The sequence below is a fragment of the Anabrus simplex genome, chromosome 3, assembly GCF_040414725.1.
Source record: "Anabrus simplex isolate iqAnaSimp1 chromosome 3, ASM4041472v1, whole genome shotgun sequence".
NCBI lineage: Eukaryota > Metazoa > Arthropoda > Insecta > Orthoptera > Tettigoniidae > Anabrus > Anabrus simplex.
The window spans coordinates 132,738,276-132,765,331 of NC_090267.1; the positions used below are offsets into that span (position 1 = coordinate 132,738,276).

At 43.0% G+C, this 27,056-nt stretch overlaps 1 protein-coding gene across 3 annotated transcripts in view; it reads right to left on the bottom strand.

Annotated features, from left to right (window-relative positions):
* insc (inscuteable) overlaps positions 1-27,056 on the bottom strand; it is a 296,952-nt gene that overhangs the window by 68,992 nt on the left and 200,904 nt on the right. The gene's annotated exons all lie outside the window — the stretch shown is intronic.

The following is a 27,056-nucleotide window of genomic DNA, read 5'->3' on the forward strand; positions in this document are numbered from 1 at the left end:
TTTATACACTCAAAATTCCTTGTGTTCCGAAGATTGTGTCATTTGAACCGTTGACACGAGGGAACGCCGCGCCTGCAGTCGTGCCGAGTTCCAGAGCGCTGTATTTCATTTCCCTCGTCATCAGAATAGGTGTGGGAACACAGAGATTAGCACGTACTCGCTGACGAAGGGCTTTGTTGTGAAAAACTAGCCTCCCTGTATCCATAGCTCACGCCTTGAAGCTTCTGGTTCTGGTCACAATGATCTTCGAGTTTACATGAGAACTACAGTAAATCCATCTGCTCATCTATTTTAAGGAGACTGGTAAATGTTACAGCCTTCGATAAATGGCCATTTTAGTACGGTATGCGGCAAAACAAACAGTACTGAAAGTACAAACAAGCTCTGAACGTCATTATTACAGGCAGGCGTTTGTGGTGAAAATTTTTTTTTCTAATTTTATCATTTTTACGAGGGCTGTAAATAAAGTAGAGGCAATATTGATAGAACGCATATTTAATGAACTAACAAATACAATTGCATTACATTCATTCAATGCAGTCTCCCGCAAAGTCTATTATACACTGACTGACAGAGCAAATGCAAAACCAAGAAGGAGTGGTTCGAAAGGGATGAAAGTTGGGGAAAAAACAGAGACGGCACGGACGAATAATTGATGTTTATTTCAAACCGATATGCAGGTTACACAATGCGCACGGCATCGACTCAGTAGGATGTAGGACCACCGCGAGCGGCGATGCACGCAGAAACACGTCGAGGTACAGAGTCAATAAGAGTGCGGATGGTGTCCTGAGCGATGGTTCTCCATTCTCTGTCAACCATTTGCCACAGTTGGTCGTCCGTACGAGGCTGGGGCAGAGTTTGCAAACGGCGTCCAATGAGATCCCACATGTGTTCGATTGGTGAGAGATCCGGAGAGTACGCTGGCCACGGAAGCATCTGTACACCTCGTAGAGCCTGTTGGGAGATGCGAGCAGTGTGTGGGCGGGCATTATCCTGCTGAAACAGAGCATTGGGCAGCCCCTGACGGTACGGGAGTGCCACCGGCCGCAGCACATGCTGCACGTAGCGGTGGGCATTTAACGTGCCTTGAATACGCACTAGAGGTGACGTGGAATCATACGCAATAGCGCCCCAAACCATGATGCCGCGTTGTCTAGCGGTAGGGCGCTCCACAGTTACTGCCGGATTTGACCTTTCTCCACGCCGACGCCACACTCGTCTGCGGTGACTATCACTGACAGAACAGAAGCGTGACTCATCGGAGAACACGACGTTCCGCCATTCCCACATCCAAGTCGCTCTAGCCCGGCACCATGCCAGGCGTGCACGTCTATGCTGTGGAGTCAATGGTAGTCTTCTGAGCGGACGCCGGGAGTGCAGGCCTCCTTCAACCAATCGACGGAAAATTGTTCTGGTCGATATTGGAACAGCCAGGGTGTCTTGCACATGCTGAAGAATGGCGGTTGACGTGGCGTGCGGGGCTGTCACCGCCTGGCGGCGGATGCGCCGATCCTCGCGTGCTGACGTCACTCGGGCTGCGCCTGGACCCCTCGCACGTGCCACATGTCCCTGCGCCAACCATCTTCGCCACAGGCGCTGCACCGTGGACACATCCCTATGGGTATCGGCTGCGATTTGACGAAGCGACCAACCTGCCCTTCTCAGCCCGATCACCATACCCCTCGTAAAGTCGTCTGTCTGCTGGAAATGCCTCCGTTGACGGCGGCCTGGCATTCTTAGCTATACACGTGTCCTGTGGCACACGACAACACGTTCTACAATGACTGTCGGCTGAGAAATCACGGTACGAAGTGGGCCATTCGCCAACGCCGTGTCCCATTTATCGTTCGCTAAGTGCGCAGCACAGCGGCGCATTTCACATCATGAGCATACCTCAGTGACGTCAGTCTACCCTGCAATTGGCATAAAGTTCTGACCACTCCTTCTTGGTGTTGCATTTGCTCTGTCAGTCAGTGTATTTTGCCAAATGTCGGGAAGCCGTTGTAGGCCATTGGCAAGGCGTTCTCTGTTGATGACAGCGACGGAGCGCCCTGCTGCGCGGAGACAGAAGCCTCTACGTATAATTCCCAGATAATCACGCCTTGACTGAACTGTCCGGGAATTTTCCGTAGAGGTTGGTGGTCTCAGTCAAATACTTTAATATGATAATACCGGACAGCTTGCTGTTTTCAGTGAGAAAGTCGATAGTGCTGCTACCTACATGGCTTGGTGTGACCAACTCTTCAATAACATATTGTCATCTGTATGATTCTTGGCGCACTCCCGTGTTGTTTATAATGTATCTGTGTTTGTCACTAAATAATCTTATATTGTAGTTATATTCCAAGAAAAGTGTTATGCGCTGAACAAATTACCCACAAGCTAATGGGCATGGGAACTGATAAGGACAGCAAGTATTAAAAAAGTTATGACCTGGCATCTGTGTTGAGGTTACATTCTATGAGCCTTATATTAAGAAAATCAATCAAATAATCTACTGAAATGTTAGTGGGACGTAAAAACAATAATATTAACATATACGGAACTCTTAGTATATTCAAACTTGAGGGTCCACATTGTTAAACAGTACCATAAATTTCACAAACGATAACTTGTGGGCCTGTAGCGTAATGGTTATCGCGGTAGTCTTGAAATTGAAAATGAAGGCCATGAGTTTCGAATCCAGTCATTTTTTTTACTATAATAATAATAATAATAATAATAATAATAATAATAATAATAATAATAATAATAATAATTTTCTTTACGTCCCACTAAGTACTTTTACGGTTTTCGGAGACGCCGAGGTGCCGGAATATAGTCCCCCAGGAATTCTTTTACATGCCAGTAAATCTAACTACACGAGGCTGACGTATTTGAGCACCTTCAAATACCACCGGACTGAGCCAGGATCGAACCTGCCAAAATTGGATCAGAAGGTCATCGCATCAACCGTCTGAGCCACTCAGCCCGGCGTAAGAAAATTGTTCTTCTTTATCTGTTTACCCTCCAGGGTCGGTTTTTCCCTCGGACTCAGCCATGGATCCCACCTCTACCGCCTCAAGGGCAGTGTCCTGGAGCTTCAGAATCTGGGTCGGGGGATATAACTGGGGAGGATGACCAGTACCTCGCCCAGGCGGCCTCACCTGCTATGCTGAACAGGGGCCTTGCGGGGGCATAGTAAGATTGGAAGGGATAGACAAGGAAGAGGGAAGGAAGCGGCCGTGGCCTTAAGTTAGGTACCATCCCGGCATTTGCCTGGAGAAGGATGGCCACTTCCATGATGGCTGAGGTGGGAATCGAACCCACCTCTATTCAGTTGATCTCCCAAGGCTGAGAGGACCCCGTTCCAGCCCTCGTACCACTTTTCATTTTCGTGGCAGAGCCTGGAATCGAACCCGGGCCTCCGGGGGTATTAGCTAATGACATGAACCACTACACCACAGAAGCGGGCAAGACAATTATTTCAGTGTATTACAGGCATAGGCTTGAGTACCAGTCCAACTAATTTAATACGTGTGTATGGTAATGCTTCATGCATAAATTTGTGAAAGAGACTTTAGGAAATTCTGAACACTTCTTCCTTGTCAAGAACATCCTAGTTCACTCACCGTAACCCCAATGTATTATACATATTATGTATTTCTGTCTTCAGAGGTAAAACAAAATTCAAAGTACAGCAAAAACGAGAGAGCAGCGTGAGCTGAGTTCTCCTGTAGCATTCGGGAAGATCGGCCTTATCGAAGAAGAAGAAGAAAAAGAAGTCAAAAGAATGGATCAAAACTCCTGTTCCTTAATTACAGCTTCTCTTTCCAAAAATTGTAATAAATCATGGATGTTGTTAAGTTATCTGCCCGCTCTGGCGCTTTGGCTGAATGGTTAGCGCTTCGTGCCCCCCGTTTTTATGATGCCTTCATTCTTCGGAGTGTTGGATCTCTTCCATTTCCCTACTGATAAGTGTTAATAGAGGATGGCTGGCCAGTTGTACTTCCTCTTAAAAATAATCACCACCACGGAAAGGTCAGCGTACTGGCCTTCGGTTCAGAGGACCCTGGTACGATTCCCGACTGAGTCGGAGATTTTATTCGCGTCTGTTAATTCCTGTAGATCGGGGGCTACGGGTTTGTGTTCGTATTCATACGCATCTTCAAATATATACAACACATCACATGAGAAACAACCACAGAAACACGAGGTAGTGAATATATATCCCTCCACATACGATTGGTGGTAGGAAAGGCATCCGGCCGCAAAACTAGGCTAAGTCCATACAACGTCCTTCGCCAGGCTAGAAAAAACTGGAGAGAGTAGGTAGTTGTTAAATATTTCCCCCAGAGGATGGTTGGATCCTCAAACAAATGCTGCTTTTAATTTTCAAGACATAACGAAAGGCACGGCTAACATAATGCTCGTTTAGAGGTTTATGAAAGAGGCATTTCATATTTTAAAATGTCATTCTTAATTATTATGATTATTCAATTTATTATTTTAACAAAAATATTTCCAATGAGTGTAGTGCATTCCTCTCAACTGTAGCATAGACGAGTATGCAGTTCACACCAACACGTTAGATGTCACCACCATCGCTGTTCGCACTCGACTCAATGCTGTTGAGATAGAGCTGTCCGGTATTGGTGTATTAAAGTATTTGTCTCAGTCATCAAACTGTGTGGCACATACTGACGAAGTGTCTTAACATGATGAACATAGCATCCCGTTGGGTTCCACATCAAGTCCCCGACGTACAGAAATGTCACCGATATGCACTGGCTGGCATCCACTTGGCAACGAAGGAGACGCATATCTGCAGCGTACTGTCACCATTGGTGAGACGTGGGCACGATCCTACGAGCCTCAATTAAAGCGTCAATCGAATGAATGGCGTCACCCAGGTTTGCCGCATCCAGAGAAATTTCGACAGGAACACGGGTGAAGTTTATGCTCATTGTGGCATATGGCTGCGAGGGTGTTATTCTTACGAATGCTGTGCCTCAGGGACAAACCGTCAACAGTGACTACTATTCCCGATTTCTGCAGCGACATCTGCGTCCAGTTATGAGGCACAAACGTCTACGTTTATTCCGAAGCGATCGCCCTATCGTGTAGCATGGCAACGCACTTTGTCATGTCGTGAACAATTAGTTCTTATTGCAACGATGGCATTGGGAGGTCTTGGATCACCTTTAGTACTCACCAGACATGAATCCGTTTCCGAAATTGAAGGAACCCCTCCGAGGCCGCCGATTTCGTCAACCGAGAACACCTTGCCAACGTCCCCTACAGTTTCCTGATATTTTGCGCGTGACTACATTGAAGGAATGCAATGCAATAGTACTTGTTAGTTCATTAAATATTGCGTTCTATCAATATTGCCACAGCCCTCGTATTTATAACACTAGAATGCAGTCCGGCTCCATGGCTAAATGGTTAGCGTGCTGGCCTTTGGCCACAGGGGTCCCGGGTTCGATTCCCGGCAGAGTTGGGAATTTTAACCATAATTGGTTCATTACGCTGGCACTGGGGCTGCGTGTATGTGTCGGGTTCATTACGCTGGCACTGGGGCTGGGTGTATGTGTCGTCTTCATCATCATTTCCTCCTCATCACGACGCAAGGGGTCGCCTACAAGCGTCAAGTCATAAGACCTGCATCTGGTGAGCCGAACTTGTCCTTGGACACTCCCGGCACTAAAAGCCATACGCCATTTCATTCCCCCCCACTAGAATGCACTGTTATAGTTGGGCTATAAAAATGGCAGATCGATTTTTGAATGGTGTAACTTGTACCAATCCTTTTTATAACGCATCTGGGAAGGGCTTGAAGGCCGTGGTTGAGTGGTTCGATTCCAGATCGGACGCATAGGCATCGAATTATTCAAACATTGGCTTGATATTTTCTAGAAATGATTTTATTGTTGGAATGAAAAATGAAAATCCACAACCTGTTTCCAGTATTTGACCGGGTCAGGAATGGAATGAATGAAGCCCCCTTCTAGCGGCGAGGATGGGAATTGTGCCGGCTGCCGAGGCTTGTCGCACTCCTCTGGGGCAATGATTAATGAATGATTAATGAAATGAAATGAGATTGGAGAGCGTTGCTGGAATGAAAGATGACAGGGAAAACCGGAATGCCCGGAGAAAAACATGTCCTGCCTCCGCTTTGTCCAGCACAAATCTCACATGGAGTGACCGGGATTTGAACCACGGAACCCAGCGGTGAGAGGCCGGCGTGCTGCCGCCTGAGCCACGGAGGCTTATTGCTGGAATGAAGGTTTTAATTTATCTGGTGTACTATAGGGTAAGGTCATTGAATATATCCTCGGTACCCTCTGTCTGGCGTAAAGAGGTACTTAATAAGGTGTCTTCCCCGGGCCTCTCAATTTGGGCTGGAGATCGGTGATCACAGCGTACCGAGAAGAGCTTGATATTCCTTCCTCTTATTTGTGCCGGCCTGACTTCCAAGCACTCTTGTTCGTAATCATAGCTACGGGGCCTCCACTATTATGTGGAGTCCGATCCACAGGGATGACACTTTTTCATTTAAAAAATCCCAAATCCATTGGCCGAAATTCGAACCACGCCAGAGCCAGTGACGATACCACTCGTCTATTCACGCCCCCTCGTGCCTGACCGACTCTTATACTGATTTCGTCGGTATTGCGCTTGCCTGGCTTACGGAGTCTTTCATTTTCACGCCCTTCGAGACCTTTGTCTTTCTTTTGCCAGAACGTTCCACTCTTCGAAGGATTTTGCTCCTTTTTCACTTCTCATTGAAATTAACAGGAGTTGATTATCTTGATTTGGGAGATGGTGGTTTCGAATCCCCTAGTGGGCAGCCCTGAAGATGGATTTCCGTAGTTCCCCATTTTTACACTAGGAAAATGCTGGGGCTGCACGTTAATTAAGACTACAGTGACTACATATAGTCACTGTAATTAAGACCACGGCCACTACCTTCCTATACTTAGCCCTTTTCCCATTCTTGCGTCATCGAATATGTTTAATGTTTTAATATGACGTTAACGCGCAATATATAGGCTATACACACACACACACACACACACACACACACACACACACACACACACACACACACACACACACAGAGAGAGAGAGAGAGAGAGAGAGAGAGAGAGAACACCACCACCTCTGGAATAGCTTCTGATTATTCTACTAGGCAGTATTTCTTTCTTTCTTTCTTAACTAACGGAGATATTCACAAGTTTCCTTTATTGTTTCGTGTGTTGTGGTACTGGTTTAACGTCGCACTAACACATGTAACGTTTTTGGTGCGGAAGGATGGGAAAGAGCTAGGACTGGGAAGGTGGCAGGCATGTCCTTAATTAAGGTACAGTCCCAGCATTTGCCTGGTGTGGAAATGGAATCCACGGAAAACCATTTTCAGGCCTGCCGACGGTGGGGTTGTAACCGTCCATCTCCCAAGGGCACCCATGCCCCGGGGCAAGTGGGGGGGGGGGGGGGCAGCAGCCCCTCCCTAGGCTCGCAGGGAAAGGAAAAAATCTAATGTAGTCAGGTGTTTTTCTTTCAAGAAAATGATTTTAAAATCGGTATTACGTACAAGTGGTAGTACCGCCCCCCACCAACAGGCAGGGGATATCGTGGGTGTCATTCTACCGCGGAATACAAGTCGCCATTCATCTTCCAAAATATTACAAACTACTACATACCCCCAGGTATAGGCGCTGCTCCCCCCCCCCCCTCTACAAACTGCCATATGTAGAGCCCGAACCAAGATTTGTCTGGTGTGAAAATCGGAACCACGGAACCACGGGTTCGAAGCCAACATTTCTCGAACGCATGTTTACAACAATACGTACTGTGCAACCAAACTAACTCGTTCGATCCCAGTTTTCCTCAATCCCATTGAGGCGCGAGCCAGCAGGCCAGGGAATGCTGATGAGAGTGAACAATAGGACATCAGGTGGTCACACGTCGCCCACGGCATCAGGTACTGCGACTTGACTGCGCTTCTTATACACACCTGACATGGAGGCCAAGAGGAATGTTACTACAGTAACTCGTCTTGACATTCTGCTTAATGGAAGTCTTCCGTATCGACTCTAATTCTAGTGTTCAACCTCTCAAATAACTTGTTTCAACTGACAGCATTGTCCATTAATAACTAGGTACCCAATTTCAGCATTAAACATTCGCTCTCATAAATTTTGTGCCATAATTATAATCTTAAATGTCATGTTGGTTCACGAGTGACATTAACTCTATCAGTACGTGTGGCATAAATGCATAACTTACTGTACACAGTTTGGCTTATCAAAAGAAGAAAATGAGGCAAAATGCTATGGCTGTCGTAATTTCAATGGTAGAAATATAAAGCACATCATTTTTTTAACAGTTTTCATAAAAACACAGCGCGCAGAATAAGAATGCTCTATAACAAAAAACGGCATAAACATGTAAATGTTATTGTCGTGACAGCTGGCGATGGGGTTTGAACCCACCACCTCCCGAATGTAAGCTTACAATTACAATACACGTACCGTACTCTTTTACTCGCTGCGTTTTAGAGGAGATATTACTTTTATTTCATAGTATGACGTAAATGCCTTGTCAATGACAATGAATATTTCGATTTTTTGAAAATGGTGTTTTTTGAATATCTGGGATGTTGTTTTCATCGAGTGAAATTTTCATGGAAATATCTTTTCTAGAAGTGGCTGAAAAAATGAATGTTTATGTGGGTGCGCGAATGTATCGCACCAAGTTTCAACCTACTCTGTTGCTTTTGGATGCCCCAAGGATAACTGGTGTAAGTACAATATTTATAGAACTACTTACGAACAAACATTCACTCCCTGAGGCAGTTATGAATGAAATAAAGCCAACATTCAGAGTTCTGGCTGACCCAGAAATACTAAAAAAGTGTATTCATGGGAAGACATAAAATAATAATGAAAGTTTTGACAACCTAGTGTGGGTTCGGTGTCCAAAAACCACATTCTGTGGACTGAAAGTGTTATCTATTGCTGTTTATGATGCTGTGTTGTGGGTTAATGAGCGAAATAAAGGCAGAATTGAAGTTCTAAGGCAGGTAGGAATGGAACCAGGAGTACATACTATCCGGATATTGAATGAAATAGATCAGAAGAGGATTGCGAAAGCTGAAGCCAGTCTACCAAAATTACAGCAGTCTGCAAGACATCACACAAGATCAGAGAAGAGAAGGCAAGAGGATGATGAAGAACACTATTCTTATGGAGGACATTATTTCTCTGGCTTTAAAAAATAAGTATTTTCATACTGAATGCAAATGAAAAATTTTAAACCTTCATTTCTCACAATCACATTTTTCAAACTATTTTGTACCTTTTCTCAGCAGCTATTAGAGCCAGAGTAATGTAATTTTCAGTACTTGCTTATAGCAACACAAAATCCCTTATGAACTAGAATAAAGAGACTACAGTTATTACAAACCAAATTATGGGGTTATAATGAACTGAAAAATGGGGTTGAAAAATTTTGGAAATTAAAAATTTAATTTTTACACAATCATTTCACTCAAATACAAAATTCTAGTTCCCAAAACTAACATATGTTTGTAAATTATGCACAAAAAATTTCATAGTGATATGTCCATTGGTCTTGGGAGAAAGGTGCACTTTTGTTACAATGGATTTTCTAAAAATGATATCAACTTTTTGACCACACTGTATAATATTTCTAACTGTAATAAAGCATTTAGACTTATTAATACCATTTTATTACATGTGCAAAATATGAAAATCCTATCTTGAAAAACAAGCCCACAGTGATTTTTTCAAACAAACACAGTATTATTGTTGACATCCCCCTTAATGACGTAATGCCACTTTACAGTAATGTAATTAATTTCCGCACAATTTTCTTACAGCTGGGCCCACGAGATTTGAAGTCTGCCGTTTAGCGCCACCGGCGAGGAAAAGTTGATTAGCGCTGCTCGAAAACGGTCTGTTGCTATGGCAACGATAACAGAGATGCCACATTTAAGGATGCTGTCGCTACGTGGGTTGGCTTCACTGATCTCTATACCTGGATGGCTGGTAGCTTGGGTAGCAGTAAGCCGAATAGAAGATGACTGGCGCAGTAAGATGGCAGTGAGCGCACGGTGCAGTAGACCACGAGGAGCGCGCTTGCTTTGTTTATGCTTAGTTCAGTGACGCCAGGCCTCTTGATTGTAGTTCCACGAGTGTTCTGTGCTTTGTTATTGCAAAGTAAATAGTAGTGTATTTTACGAATTTAGGTTCGTTGCCTTGTAGTATACTTGTGGATTACAAGATTCAATTTAAATATGTACGTGTTTACCTGAGTCCGCCTCTGTGGTGTAGTGGTTAGCGTGATTAGCTGCCACCCCCGGAGGCCCGGGTTCGATTCCCGGCTCTGCCACGAAATTTGAAAAGTGGTATGAGGGCTGGAATGGGGTCCACTCAGTCTCGGGAGGTCAACTGAGTAGAGGTGGGTTCGATTCCCACCTCAGCCATCCTGGAAGTGGTTTTCCGTGGTTTCCCACTTCTCCTCCAGGCGAATGCCGGGATGGTACCTAACATAAGGCCACAGCCGCTTCCTTCCCTCTTCCTTGCCTATCCCAATCTTCCCATCCCTTCACAAGGCCCCTGTTCAGCATAGCAGGTGAGGCCGCCTGGGCGAGGTACTGGCCATTCTCCCCAGTTGTATCCCCGATCAAGAGTCTGAGGCTCCAGGACACTGCCCTTGAGGCGGTAGAGGTGGGATCCCTCGCTGTGTCCGAGGGAAAAAGCCGACAGATGATGATGTGTTTATCTGAAATATGTATGAAGAAACATTCTACGGGGTATTAACATACCGCAGTATGCAGCTTATGGATGTACAAACAGAACCGATCAATAGAAGGAGAAATCATTTCATCGAGGAGTTTTATACTGTACATAAGAATCTTCCTAGGATAGTGTTTTGAGTTTTAGGTTTATTGTATCTTATTTCTCATATTCCGGGAGCAAAATGGCAATTAATTTTTGTAGGTTTCCTTTCTCGAGACCCGAACATCTAAGGTCATCGATTGGGAGTATCAGGCGGGAGAACTGGGAGCCTCCTAAAACAGCTGTTCTCTGCTCGGATCACTTAGAGGAAGACTGTTTTGATAGAAATGGACAAACTGTACACCTTAGAAGTGATGTAGAGCCAACTGTTTTCAATTTTACTGAACATTAACTGCAAGTAAAAATTTACTTATATTTTTCTTATTTCTCGTAATTAAACTGACGGTTTCGATGAAATAATTGACGTGACCTTATAACAATCTTAGAAAATGAAGTCTGGGGGAATTCTAGACATTATTTACATCAGTAATAATTATGGGTGGGAGAAGGGAAAGTGTGGTGGGTGTTTGGGGCTATCCCATTATACAATTCGTGGTATTTGGGACTCTTAACTGGTGTTACATATATCTGATGATGACTATCAATATCGCTTTGCTAGCTGAATTTAATTAAAGAGGTCTGTAATAGTAAATTAAGCTGCAGGTAATGTGATATATTGACAAGTTTTGAATATTTGCTGGTTTTATAAATGTGTACATTTGCTTCACTGATATTTTAATTTGAAAATATGCGCGTTATTTCATGGAAACAGGAAACAGAAATTCATTATCAAGCACCGATTACGATATGTCGAATCTAGGCCTGTATAGTGAGCTACGTTTATAGGTACATCATTTTAAGAATGCATAATTTCGTGGAATACATGTATACAATTTACAGCAATGTTTCCAGAAGCTGGTTTTCACTTGTATTGTGTTACCGATCGCTAATTGCATGTATTCAGCACCTAAGTTAATATTTGTCGGCCGTTATTATACACTCATGTTTATTGCTATCCCGGAGATTTAGTGACCTCGGAATGACGTGTCAGTGATCCCAATGTCCTTATGCTTTGAGTGAACATGTCTCTATATTTTTAATTATTCCAAAGCGCCATTACTTGCGACTTAAAATTGACTATATTATCATTGCTTCCCCATAAGGAGAGCTCTAGGTTGGGTACGCCAACATGGCGAACCGCGCACTCAACTTGGCGTACTTTCTCCTGCAGCGGAGACCTGCCATCAGCGATCCATGTATAGAGATCAGTGGTTGGCTTGCTCTCAGTCGCTTTTGTAATATTATAGAGATTGGTACTGTGTTAGTCGTTGCTGGTTTATGCAATCATTTGAGTGTTTGTTTCGTGAATATTATTTTCGTTGTTAGTTTATTTCTTGTAAGTTAATCAGCGGCTAGTTGTACAGTTCTATTCTCTATTTAACATGTGCAACTGTTGAGGTTACTGTCAATGTAGTGAATATGAAATCTCATATTTATCGGCAATGACGTGTTCTGTCTTAAATGCCGGGATTATTAACACGAGCTCAGGAACGGGTCAAAGTTTATTAAATAGCATTAAGCCAACATAGTTGATTAAATATTCAGCCTGGATGAAAGGGTGACATGCCGCGGATTGAGGTAACTATGGCAACGCAGCGTACTTCGTAGTTACTGCTTGCGCCGCTCAAATGTCAGACTTCAACTCTTGTGGGTCCTATTATAGAAATCGTCTCTGACTGGTTGAAGTCCGCTTCACAGTAATGTAAACACAAACAGTCAGAGAGGTTAGGAATCAGCAAACACCGAACTTAACTTTGCTGAATTGTTTTTCCACCAGATTGCAGCACCATAGTTTCATTTTCGTACCCATCTACACCAAAAGTGGCGCCAGTTCAAGAAATCTGCCGCCATCACATTGTTGACTAATGCATAGGTTAAGCCATTTCAGACAGATAAATATCGCACATATCACAGTATATCATAAAGTTCGTGTTACCTTCATTAATCCAGGACCAGACGATCATGTTTACGACTCTAGTAGCATAGTGGACTGTTCAAATAACATTAATGCTGATGTTTTATTACCACATAAATCCATGTACAAGGTGTATTCAAAAAAGAAACGGAACTGCGGCCACTGAACGCACATAGCGGCAGGCTTAGACAACAAACTACCATTTGCCGCGTTTCGCTCTGACCGTTAGTTGACGAGATACAGCCGCTGAAGTGAGCACGTGCAGAAGCTGTTCGTCGAAATAGTGCCAAAATGAGAACGAATGAGCTTGAAGAACAACGTGTGTGTGCGTGAAATTTTGCTACAAATGTGGCAAAACTTTCATGAAGATATTTTAATCAAATTTTGAGAGACAAACTTGAGATATGTCGTGTCAGTGCAAAATTCCCGCCGCGTTTGCTGACTGACGATCAGAAACAGACCCGTGTAGTGAAATCGGCCAGGAAATGCTTGCCACTGTCAGTAACAATGAAAACTTCCTTCAGAACATCATAACAGGCAATGAGACGTGTGTTTATGACTATGATATTGAAACCAACCCTAGAAGAGATTCAGGACAATGCGAAGAGATACCTGCACGCCATCCCAGTAAGTGCGTTACAGGAGGCTTTCCAAAAATGGAAGAAACGATGGGGAAAGGTGTAATGCCAGTAGAGGGGACTACTTTGAGGGGGGCAATTATTAAAATGTTGTATAATAAGTAGGGTCCGCCTCTGTGGTGTAGTGGTTAGCGTGATTAGCTGCCAACCCCGGAGGCCCGGGTTCGATTCCCGGCTCTGCCACGAAATTTGAAAAGTGGTACGAGGGCTGGAACGGGGTCCACTCAGCCTCGGGAGGTCAACTGAGTAGAGGTGGGTTCGATTCCCACCTCAGCCATCCTGGAAGTGGTTTTCCGTGGTTTCCCACTTCTCCTCCAGTCGAATGCCGGTATGGTACCTAACTTAAGGCCACGGCCGCTTCCTTCCCTCTTCCTTGCCTATCCCTTCCAATCTTCCCATCCCTCCACAAGGCCCCTGTTCAGCATAGCAGGTGAGGCCGCCTGGGCGAGGTACTGGTCATACTCCCCAGTTGTATCCCCCGACCAAGAGTCTGAAGCTCCAGGACACTGCCCTTAAGGCGGTAGAGGTGGGATGCCTCGCTACGTCCGAGGAAAAAACCGAACCTGGAGGGTAAACAGATGATGATGATGATGATAATAATAAGTAGGGCCGAAATTTGAAGGTTTAACCTATTTTTCCTCGCTATTTAATTAATAAATTTCAAGGTATGTATTCGTTTTACACTTCTTGAAGCAGAATATGTGAATTGCATTGTACCTAAAAATACATAAAAGCGGGCTTGACACCTAAAATAACCTAAATAGCTGTTTTTCCTTCTGCAAATGAATGGGTGTTACCGGAAAATTAGTTTGCATCACTACTCCAGTCGTCCAAAGAGAGTGCAGCAGCCAAAACGTGGGGTGAACGGTTGCTGTAATACCTTTCTAACTTTAATTATTGTTGTATAGCGAAACAATGCCTAAGTTGAAAATGGATTGCTACAGATCGAAACTTTATTACGGGTGATTGAGTAGTCTTCTGTCAGGCATGCGCCAAACAAGTAAACTTCTCGTAACTAACCTAAAAAACAGCTCTGAGAAAAAATCCAGTACGCTTATTGAAGTAACTTACGATTTCTGTTTTTATTTCACGTTAAATGTGACCAGGAATCCCATTTTCAGTAGCATAACTCTGCAGCTCCGCTCCTTGCTAGTGTAGCTAGGAGAAATAAGTCCAGCAGCTACAGTAAAACCAAACCAAACCAAACCCCATGGCACTACAGCCCTTGAAGGGCCTTGGCCTGCCAAGCGACCGCTGCGCAGCCCGAAAGCCTGCAGATTACGAGGTGTCGTGTGGTCAGCACGACGAATCCTCTCGGCCGTTATTCTTGGCTTCCTAGACCGGAGCCGCTATCTCACCGTCAGATAGCTCCTAAATTCTAATCACGTAGGCTGAGTGGACCTCGAAGCAGCCCTCAGGCCCAGGTAAAAATCCCTGACCTGGCCGGGAATCGAACCCGGGGCCTCCGGGTAAGAGGCAGGCACGCTACCCCTACACCACGGGGCCGGCGCAGCTACAGTAAGCAGACACTTATTTCTTCGACAGGTGCCAATCTTGAAGATGCGAGGTGTTGGAACGCAAACGTCCCATGGAACGCACTAACCAACCCGGCCATGAAAACATTGTTAGAAGACATCACTGTCCGCATCCACGAAGCACAACCTAAAAGACCTATTTTAAGCATACACGAAACCTAAAATGTAGGTTTAAACCCGGGCCCTAATAATAAGCGATAAAAATAGCGAAAGTCGGTTTCTTTTTGAACACCCGTCGTACACACTTCTTACAACATTCATAGCAACACACACAACAAAACAAAAAGAATAATTGCATGAGTCAAACATAGATGATGTGCGTGGTGACTCATCAAAATGTTTTATAATTAAATACTGAATTTTAAATACCGGTAACTAAATTCGACAGAGTATCCAACAGCCTCTAAAGTGATAAGTTTACGTTACTCGTCTCTAAATTCCGTCCAAGGATTACTTTCCTTGACTGTTACGTAATCCCAAGTACGCTACCAACTAACCCCAGGAATTAAGGTCGGATGTTACTGTTTTATTTTATTAATATGGCAAAATATGTGCAATGTGTTGTTTATAACTACTGTATTTCTACTATTATTATTTTATTCTAATAGACAGTGTTATTATGTGCCCTAAAAGTGTTAAGAATATAATAATAATAACAGATGTTAATGTCAGGTTGGGAATACAAAAATGGAAATTCTTTACGTGTTTTCAAAATTCTTTTTGATGGAAATGAGAAAAGGTATATGCTAACTGTATTTAAAGTAATTTGTTTCGAAATTAACTAAATGTTTTCTAAATCGAGCGAGTTGACCGTGCGGTTAGGGTCGCGCAGCTGTGAGCTTGCAAACGGGAGATCCCTGAAGATGGATTTCAGTGGTTTCCCATTTTCACATCAGGCAAATGCTGGGGCTGTACCTTAATTAAGGTCAGGGCCGCTACCTTCTCAATCCTAGCCATTTTCCATCCTTCAGTCACCGAAAACCGTCGATGTGTTAGTGCGACATTAAGAAATAGCCTAATGTTTTCTAAAATATCCTTCCCTCGATTTACTGAGTGAGATCATCTACAGGTAAATGCAATTATAACCTTGTCTGTACTAACCATTGTTTGCTTATTATTCGATTTTATTTTGGATTAGGCATACAGAAGTTAAAAATATACTCAGTTCAATTTAGGTCTGTGTTGTTTATTTGTTTGTTGGTTTGTTTAAAGCGTCACAGGAAAATAACTTGGGCATACTTTCTCGGAACTCAGAATTTAAATGGAAAATATCAGGCTCCATGGCTAAATGGTCAGCATGCTGGTCTTTGGTCCCAGGGGTCACGGGTTCAATTTCCTACCGGGTCGGAAGTTTTCACTTTCATTGGTTATTCCTCTGGCTTGGGGGAGATTCAGTTTTTGATAGGCTGTTTTATGTCTTACATTGCATAATTTTGGTTTTTATTGGGAAGTCCATCGACGACAAGCGTAGCTGATGATATTGTTCAGTCGACATGATAACTTGTCAACTGGTGATGGTGATGGTGGTGACTGTTGTTGTAATTACTTTGTATAGTGCAGTGCCTACTGGTCATCAGCCCTATTGATTAGAAAGATACCGGAAAATTACCTTTTGAGAATACAGTAAGGGCCTCTTTCTTTTAAACACGAGTGGTACCTAATTAGTTCTCTCTGGTAACCCCTATGCTTGTTACGTTTTTCAGTAACCCGGCAGCAACGGATGAATTCTATAACCAAATATAATCGCGAAAAACAGGAAGATCTGCCTAATACGAAGGGGAATGAACGAAGATTAAAAGTTGAGGCTGACATAAAGCAAAGAACACAATAGAATGGACCAGAAGAAAGTAAGGTAGATCCGACCGGTGAACCGTGAACATTGCTACAATTACTTAAGTCTCGTTGTGAAGACCGTAACAAATCATTTAAAGTTCATTCTTGTCCACGCGTTGCATCGTACAATGACGAGGAATCTTTTAAGGAATGTATACACCGTAAATGAAGACCGAAATTCCTAGGTAACTGGACTTCGGTCACATAAATCTGTGCTCGTGTAGAACATCCGAAGGGGTCAATGCCAATATATGAATTTGAAGATAAATATACTTCATCCACAGAAGAGTATTTTTGTGTTTTCTTGAAGCAAACTATTGACGAGTTATTACAAAAGCACTCAATCTGGGAGAGACCAGTGGTCCTTCACGAATGCGGCTGCGTTCGTTAGATCAAACTACGTTCTTTCAGGGATATGAATTAGGAAAGAATATGCTAGAATTTGGAAGGACCGGGCGAGTTGGCAGTGCGGTTAGGGGCGCGCGGCTGTGAGCTTGCATCCGGGAGACAGTAGGTTCGAATCCCACTGTCGGCAGCCCTGAAGATAATTTTCCGTGATTTTTCATTTGTACACCAGGCAAATGCTGGGAATGTACCTTAATTAAGGCCACGGCCGCTTTCTTCTAATTCCTAGGCCTTTCCTATCCCATCGTCGTCATAAGACCTATTTGTGTCGGTGCGACGTAAAGCTACGATAAAGAAATGGAAGGTAGCTACCGTAGTCCTATTTTAAATACCATCTCAGAATTTGTATGAAGTTGAAATGAGAAACCACAGAAAACTGAGGATTTAAATTTCTACTTAATTACCCTAGTGCATTTGCAGTATAAATGAAGAAACACTCTCACATAATAATACACATTATTATTAATAAATTGTTTACATGGTTATTTCTTTCAAAAGACTTTGAAACATCTAATCAAGAAATATTGTATTTAAATTAAGGACGAGAATTTGGATCTCAGATGTGGCGGCCACTACTGCTTTCAGTGACTCATCCGGGCAATAAATAAATAAATAAATAAATACTCGAATGTCCTGGATTTGAATCCCGGTGAGTTAGTATTGTGTAGCATGGCAGGAAATGCATTCGGCGTTTTAAATCTCAGACCACCGGGCGAGTTGGCCGTGCGGTTAGGGGCGCGCTGCTGTGAGCTTGCATCCGAGGATAGTGGTTTCGAACCCCACTGTCGGCAGCCCTGAAGATGGTTTTCCGTGGTTTCCCCATTTTCACACCAGGCAAATGCTGGGGCTGTACCTTGATTAAGACCACGGCCGCTTCCTTCTCACTCCTAGGCATTTCTTATGCCATCGTGCCCATAGGACCTATCTGTGTCGGCGCGACATAGAACAAATTATTTTTAAAAATCTCCGACCAACAACTAAAGTAAACTTGAATGTTCTCCAACAAACGAGGAAAGGTGACGTTGATGATGACAATGATAATAATAAATAAATAAATAAATAAATAAATAAATAAATAAATAAATAAATAAATAAATAAATAAATAAATAAATAAATAAATAAATAAATAAATAAATAAATAAACAGACTTTGACGGAACGAGTTGGCTACGTTGTATGGGCCGAATAGCTGTAAGCTTACATTCAGACGTGGTGGGTTCGAACTCCACCATCGTCTGTCCTGAAGATGTTTTCCGCGGTTTCTCATTTTCACACCAGCCAAATGAACCTTTATTAAGGCCATGCCCGCTTCCTTCTTAGTTGTAGCCCTTTCCTATTCCGTCGTCACCGAAAACCTATCTGAATGAAGTAAGACTCCCAAAAAATATTATAAAAGAAACACCCCTTCTTCTACACCATAGGTGGGCAATGAGAGAGTCCCGTTCCTTGAGCTAACGTCATGAGTGCGGGAAGAGCCGAGAGCAGCTGACTTCTAATAATTAGTGCTGTAAAGACTAGATGGCGACATGCGGAGTCAAGACATAAGTAATGTACCTGGCTAAGTATATTATGTTTACGTAATACAAGCGTACAGTTCGTTCATCGTTCATTGTTTATGCTGTATTCCTAAACAAGCTTTTATGTTGGTCTGCAGTATTTCTATGACTACAGGTAGCAGTTCAAGGAGTATTTAGTTATCACATACCGGGACCTGAGGGCTGGTTCGAGGTCCACTCAGCCTACGTGATTAGAATTGAGGAGCTATCTGACGGTGAGATAGCGGCCCCGGTCTCGAAAGCCAAGAATAACGGCCGAGGGGATTCCTCGTGTTTCCCACCCGTATAAAGAACAGACAGATATTGCTCCTTTCACCTTCAACCCACCGGATCATCATTGAGAATCCACATCAGAGAAAGGACATCAGCTGCTATCAAAATAATGTAAGAAATCAAAAAGCTCGCAAAATTCCCTCTCGAAACAACTATGAGACTTTTCCAAACAAAAATAGAATCACTGCTTACAAATTGTATAAAAATAATCTGGGAACATGTAACAGTATCGGATCTCAAATCTCTAGAATGTGCCAAAGCAAGATTCTTAAAAAAGGTCCTTGGAGTGTCGTATCGCTCACCTTCGAGACTTGTCTATGAGCTGACAAGAGAAACGTTCCTAATACAAGACCTTCGACTGAACAGTCACCTGTTATCCACCGCCAGTGAGATGGAACTCCTCAGACAGAGACGGGAAGAGAAGTCAGAAATTCACTTAGAATTTTACTCCACTGACGCAATGATAAACGGCAACTGGGCCGAACCGAACAATAACATACGAAGTGCCCTATTTCGGTTAGGAATCCATGGATTTCATCATAAGATGTACACGAAAGCTAGTTTCCATGAGTCTTCTTCAAAATGCGTATGTAAACTCTGCGATAGTCACTGCGAACGATACCACTTTACAAGCTACCCGAAAAGAACGATGGACTATAGCAAAAAGAAAGCAGAAACTAAAACATATATACACATTTGTGTACTTTACCTTAATAAGTAATAATAGCGTCCGCCTCTGTGGTGTAGTGGTTAGTGTGATTAGGTGCCACCCCCGGAGGCCCGGGTTCGATTCCCGGTTCTGCCACGAAATTTGAAAAGTGGCACGAGGGCTGGAACGGGGTCCACTCAGCCTCGGGAGGTCAAATGAGTAGAGGTTGGTTCGATTCCCACCTCAGCCATCCTGGAAGTGGTTTTCCGTGGTTTCCCACTTCTCCTCCAGGCAAATGCCGGGATGGTACCTAACTTAAGGTCACGGCCGCTTCCTTCCCTCTTCCTTGTCTATCCCTTCCAATCTTCCCATCCCCCACAAGGCCCCTGTTCAGCATAGCAGGTGAGGCCGCCTGGGCGAGTTACTGGTCATTCTCCCCAGTTGTATCCCTCGACCCAGGGTCTGAAGCTCCAGGACACTGCCCTTGAGGTGGTAGAGGTGGGATCCCTCGCTGTGTCCGAGGGAAAAACCAACCCTGGAGGGTAAACAGATTAATAATAATAAGAAGTAATAATAACTCCTTTCACCACAAGGTGCGCCTTGGACAGTTTAATATATCAAAGTGAAAAACAATAAACGTCCCATTAACTACTTTTCGGAGACGCCGAGGTGCCGGAATTTTGTCCCACAGGAGTTCTCTTACGTGCCAGTAAATTTACCGCCACGAGGCTGACGTAGTTTAGCACGTTCATACACCACCGGACTGAGCTAGGATCGAACCTGCCACGTTGCAATCAGAAGACCAGCGCCTCAACTGTCTGTACCACTCAGTCCGACAAGTGAAAAAGAAAAAAAATGGCCTAAAATTGACTGAGTTCCTTACTTCGCCAACCGATTCAATTAAATCCTTAAAAGTGAGAAGGTTTGGTCTCACGTTTGAGCATCTTAAATTACGAAACGCTACCTTGAACTCAGTAGGCGAGCGTCTATCCAATTGTGCTATTCAGCCTGCCACAGGCCAGAAGGAACGAATCAGCTGAGTGGTAGAATCTCTGTGATAACGTATTTGAACAGCCATCGAGTGTGATATTTGCTGGCGTACTGTCACACTCGAAGCTGCCAAGTATACTGTCCCATCCCAATTCACCATTCACCATTCACTAGTAATCTCACGCAACTGAAACACGTTACCTACTTTTGTTCAAGAGCATGTTTCGTAACCCAGCTCGTAAACGTAGATATTGCTATTTTAATCCCATAAGAAATATGAGACAATTGGGAAAGAGAATGTCAAGTATGCTCATAAAATACCTACTTCAGCAAACAATTTGATGTTAAAACACGACTATTGTACGCCTAGGCTCTATCAAAAAGGAGTTAATATATCTGAACTCTCCCTTTCGTTTGTAATAATAATAATAATAATAATAATAATAATAATAATAATAATAATAATAATAATAATAATAACATCACCTCTGGGTCAAAAGAAAGGTCGTACGCAAGTCTCGTGCGCCGACTGACGCATTAGGCAAGCAGCATTCGTTCCTCACTCGAAGACAATTCGCACGCAATTTGTTCTTTAAACGGCACAGATGACGCTTTGATTCGCCAGTGCTGCTTGCAGCTCTCCTCGCCAGAGTTCTCTGCTTACAGACAGCTGTATAACATGCACCTGCCATTGTTATTCCTCCTGTTCCCAGAATGGCGCGTGGTTCTTGATTTTTCTTCTTTTTGTCTTAATGTCATTCGGTTCAATAGCCTTTGAACCCGCTGATCTAATGATAAAACGAGCCACAATCAGAGGACATTAAAGAGATTCTTTCCCACTGCACAGAGCCTTGCGGCGTTGTGTAACGCATCGTACAGGCACGGTAGACTCCCCGACACTGAGCAGAGTAGTAGGCTTCGGCTAAACAGCGGCTAGTTTTGCCTAGGCTTATAGCTAGGCAAGTAGGAATAGGAGCGGCTGGTCTCCACCGTCGGCTCCTGAGAAAGGTTTTCCGTGGTGTTCCATTCTCCTGCACTAAGCCGAATGCCGGACCACGGGCGCATATTCCTCACCTTTCTCAGAATCACTTTATCACCGTGCCATATCTCCTGGCCTGAGAGAGGCCCGCCTCCCCGGGAGGAATAAACATGTTTGATGATGAGAGTAACTCCGGCCAACAGTGGTCAGGCCTTACAGCTCCTCATTCGGAAGGCGGCGGGCTGGTCCCCACCGTCAGCTGTCCTGAGAATGGTTTTCCGTGGTTTTCCATTCTCCTCACTAAGGCGAATGTTGGGTCAGTCCTTTTATAGCCCACGGCCGCATGCATCTCACCCTTCTCCGAATCACATAATCACTCCCATCAGGGTACGGAATGAAAACTTGTAGTAGTAGTAGTAGTAGTAGTAGTAGTAGTAGTAGTAGTAGTAGTAAGTTAGTTCTTTTTTCTTCAATTCGCTTTTCGTCGCACCGACACAGATAGGCCTTATGGCGACGATGGAATAGGAAAGGGTTAGGAGTGGGACGGAAGCGGCCGTGGCCTTAATTAAAGTACAGTCCCAGCATTTGTCTGGTGTGAAAATGGGAAACCGCGGAAAAACATCTTCAGGGCTGCCGACAGTGGAATTCAAACCCAACCCCACAGCTACTTGCTCGGTAGTTAGTTAGTTAGTTAGTTAGTTAGTTAGTTAGTTAGTTAGTTAGTTAGTTAGTTAGTTAGTTAGTTAGTTAAACACACTCTTGGAACAGTACGCCAGCCCCGTGGTGTAGGGGTAGCGTGCCTGCCTCTTACCCGGAGGCCCCGGGTTCGATTCCCGGCCAGGTCAGGGATTTTTACCGGGACCTGAGGGCTGGCTTGAGATCCACTCAGCGTGAGCTATCTGACGGTGAGATAGCGGCCCCGGTCTAGAAAGCCAAGAATAACGGTCGAGAGGATTCGTCGTGCTGACCACACGACACCTCGTAATCTGCAGGCCTTCGGGCTGAGCAGCGGTCGCTTGGTAGGCCAAGGCCCTTCAAGGGCTGTAGTGCCATGGGGTTTGGTTTGGTTTCTTGGAACAATAATTTAAATGTGAAATCAGGACTTTGTTTTTCCAGTAAGGACTCTAATAGCTGCAGTACAACCCTTGTCTTTTACAGTTTACATGGATTATTTACCGAAATGTATGGAATTGCAAGTGTTGGTTGACAAGAGTGACTTGTGTAATGACCTTTGGTCTTAATGGCAAAAGTCACGTCCCTAAGGTTTAATTGTGTGTAAAACTGGAAGGTCTGTGGTTATACCTGGGTAAACTGGAAAGTATGGAAGTTCATTTCAACGTTCTGCGTAACTTAAATTCTGATAGACATGTATACAATATAAGAGGAGCTACCAAAGAACACTGTAAATCAACAAAATCTAAGTACGGCACTCATTTTTTGTGACATTACTCTGTCAACTTTTTTAATAGCCTTTCTGAGCTTATTCGAGAAGCTACTAAATTTCCAGTGTTTAAAACTAAGGTAGTTAGTTGATTATCTAAAGGTATAAAAGTTTACAGTTCTGTGTTAGTATTTTATATCACTGTTGTTTACATTTGGTTTATATTACTGTAATATTTAAATATTAGAATTCAGTGTACAATATATACTGTACTTTTGTCTTTAGATAATGTTCTCTAATTTCATTTCTGTTGTCAGCAGTAATTAACTGTACTACACCGTTATGAGTATTTGATCTGGTGCCGCTTTTGATATCAATAATTTCTTTTAAATAACAAATGATCACGATATTAACAGTTTGCCTGCTTCGTTTTAATGACAGACTGTGAGGAAAACTTGAGAAGAAATGGGTAGATTGCGGTGTTGGTTGTGAAGAAATTAATTGAAATGTAGGACAGAGGTGAGCAATGTATTTTCTTTAACTTGGGACAGTAAATTCGTAGAAATCATTTGAAGGATCATCGAAATAAACACAAAATATTGACAACTATAGTATTATAAGATACAAATTATTTTATATGCTCGTATTTTTGGTAAGTATTGAAACCTATATCGATGGCCGAGAACGAAAAGGTTACAATTAAAAATCCATGATTTTTCAGGGAAGAGTTTAAATATTCTATCAGCTTAAGAGATTTCCTCTTATAAGCACAATTGTCAAACGTTTTAAAATGAAAATTGGTGTGCACATAGTTCTTACATCATTTACTAAAATTTGGAAAAGAGCTACCACTAAACATGACCCTTTCGAATTAAGCAAAGCGATTAATATCAGAACATTGAAAACCGTCAGAAGTGCTTCCTGGTGTGAATACATGAGATTTGTTGTTGTAACACTTTCGGAGGTTGCAGACGTCGAAGTCTATACACTAACGGTAAAATCTCAAAAATGCATTTTATTGAGTTGTAACCATTTCTTTCTCAGTCATCGATATATATATTTTAAAAAAGAAAAGCAAACGTCATGTGGATACAGTCACGATGGGCTTCAGCCTACCAAGCGTCCGGTGATCCTCCCAAAGACCTGCAGATTACGAGGCGACACGTGGTCAGCGCAACGAATTCTCTCGGTCACTATTCTTGGCTTTCTAAACCGGGGTCGCCATCGCACCGTCATATAGCTCCTAAATTATAATCGCGTACGCTGATTAGAGCTCAAATCAACCCACAGGTCCAGATAAAATTCCCTGATGTGGCCGGGAATCGAACACGGGGCCTCCGGGCGAGAGGCAGAAACGCTACCCCTAGAACGCGGGGCCGGCATATGTGATAATAGATGGACAAAATACGTTTTTCTTTAAACATTCATGGTTGGTAATTTTTGTTTACGAATGTGTGTAAATAGTTATCCGCAAATGAAGCACAGAGCAAGATCACACATTTACACAAAAGTGCATGAGAGTGTGTTTTTGATATTTATAATTTACTGGCAGATTCAAAATAAGAAGAAAAATAATAAATATGCTGTAATAGAAATTCCAAGAAAATAACTGTTCAATGCATTATCTTGTATAACATAAAGGATTAATTAATTAAATAAATAATGATATAAAGTGCAAATGAGATAATTATTGTCAGTAAGAGTTGAATTAGGGGGAAAAAAATAGTTTGTCCTGACGGTCCAAGGTTTGCCAACCCTGATTTAAAAGCAGGTGGACGATTTTAATTAGGCACTACTTATATCAACAAACTTTTTTCTTCGTTTGGTGATTAAACGTCGCATTGACTTAAACAGGCTTCGGGCGCTGCAGGCACCGGAGAGGAGATTGGTAAGGGGGCTGCCGTGGACTTAATTAATGAACTGCCCCGGTATTTGCCTGGTGTCAAAATGGAAATCACCGAAAACCACCGCCAGAGTTATCGACTTATAGCAAACTGCAAACGTATAGCTACACGACCCACACTACTTAGCCAACTCGATCGATAAAATATGGTAAAGTAATATATCTCACTGATGAAGGTTCAAAGGTTCAGTTTACGTTCTTTATGCATCTATTATTATTATTATTATTCAAAACGTTAAACAGCCTTCCACAGTCAGTTCATGTAATTCATACACACACAGAGACTCTCAAAGAATGAGGCTGATGACATAAACGTCTCGCGAGCGTCTAAATGAAACAACAACAATAAGAAGTTACGCACAAGGCACGTTCTCACCAGCCAAGGTAAGGCGAGACAGCTGTATTAAGTTACAGAAATGGTCCAGCGAGCTATTTCAACTCTACTCCACTCATAACCTCGGTACAAGGGCAACAGTATTGTAAACACAAAAAAGTGATCGCCAGAAAATGCCCAAGTCCCCGCATGCAAACATGAGCGTACAGTAGACAGAGGTATAACGAATATGACACGGGCCCGCATGCAGAAATTATAGTTCGGCACCTCAAGAAAATTGTACGAAACCTGTCAATAACACACAGACAAATTTAACTGCAGCAAAGACAAAAAAAAACTTCAACCAAGGGGGTTAAAAATATCCACCTATTTCTAATATTCTTGTCATTTTCATGATATCGTAACTAGAGATCTGCAGCCTTTGTCTCCGGCTTCGTGGATAAATGGTTAGCGTGCTGGCCTTTGGTCACAGGGGTCCCGGGTTCGATTCCCGACAGGGTCGAAAATTTTAACCACAATTGGTTAATTCCCCTGGCATGGGGGCTGGGTGTATGTGTCGTCTTCATCATAATTTCATCATCATCATCACGACGCGCCGGTCGCCTACGGAAGTCAATTCAAGAGACCTGCATCTGGCGAGCCGAACTTGTCCTCTGACACTCCCGGTACTTTAAAAAAAAGCCGACGACAGGTAGGGGATGCCGTAGTTGTTATTCTACCGTCCCCGCCCACAGGGAGACATGTTACGGGGGACGGCTGTGCTTAACTCAACATAATAATAATAATAATAATAATAATAATAATAATAATGGCAGCCGGATGCATTCACCTGATATCTACTTACGAATTTTAAAAACAATCTTTTTCAACCTATTCCACAAAAGCATCGTTATGTAAATTTCCTCGTTCAGAATGGCATTCGGGTAATTTATTTATTTATTTATTTATTTATTTATTTATTTATTTATTTATTTATTTATTTATGTGGGGAAGTCTTCGGGCCCAATTAAAAGGGGGGCCTGCCTGCATTGCAGGCACTAACAATACGCCATTGAATGTATTAATACAGGGAGGGCAAAATAAAACTAGCCCGGAAAAGATTTATAAGATTGACGTGTAATTGACCCTTCTTACTGAACAGGAGAACTGTCCATCACAGGAAGTGCTGGAAACCGTGATTTCGATGCACCAATCAGTTGCTGTCACATCTCCCGCATGCTCAACACGCGAAGGTTCATCTGGACGCTGTGACGCAAGGAAAACAGTAAATTTGTAAGGATACAGATGCAGGTCCGTTCTGATCGACACGACGGTCGCTTAATTTCTACTTGCACAGATAAACGGCGTTGCGACTTCGTTCCAGGCTTTCCTTCACTCGAGCAGTATTTTCTGCTTTTCGGACTCTTCGGATAATTACGGTTTTTATTCACTACAGAGCCCGTTTCACGCCATTTCCCCACTAAGTTTTGCATTGCAGACTTTGCTGGACGTTTGGCCAAAACCCTTCCAGTCTTAAACTCTTGAGCAAACAGTTCCGCACAGATTTTCCATGAATCGCGCTTCGCAGAACACTCGACAATCAACACGCGCTGTTTTATCGTGAGTAGAGTTGCCACTTTTTTATATAAGAAATAAGAGACATTTACCTAAAAATACGGGATTTTTCACAAAAATAAGGGACAGTTCATAAATATTTGAAAATCAAACCTTAGGTACCAATTTCAATTAGATTATAATTAGTTTCATTAAGAATGA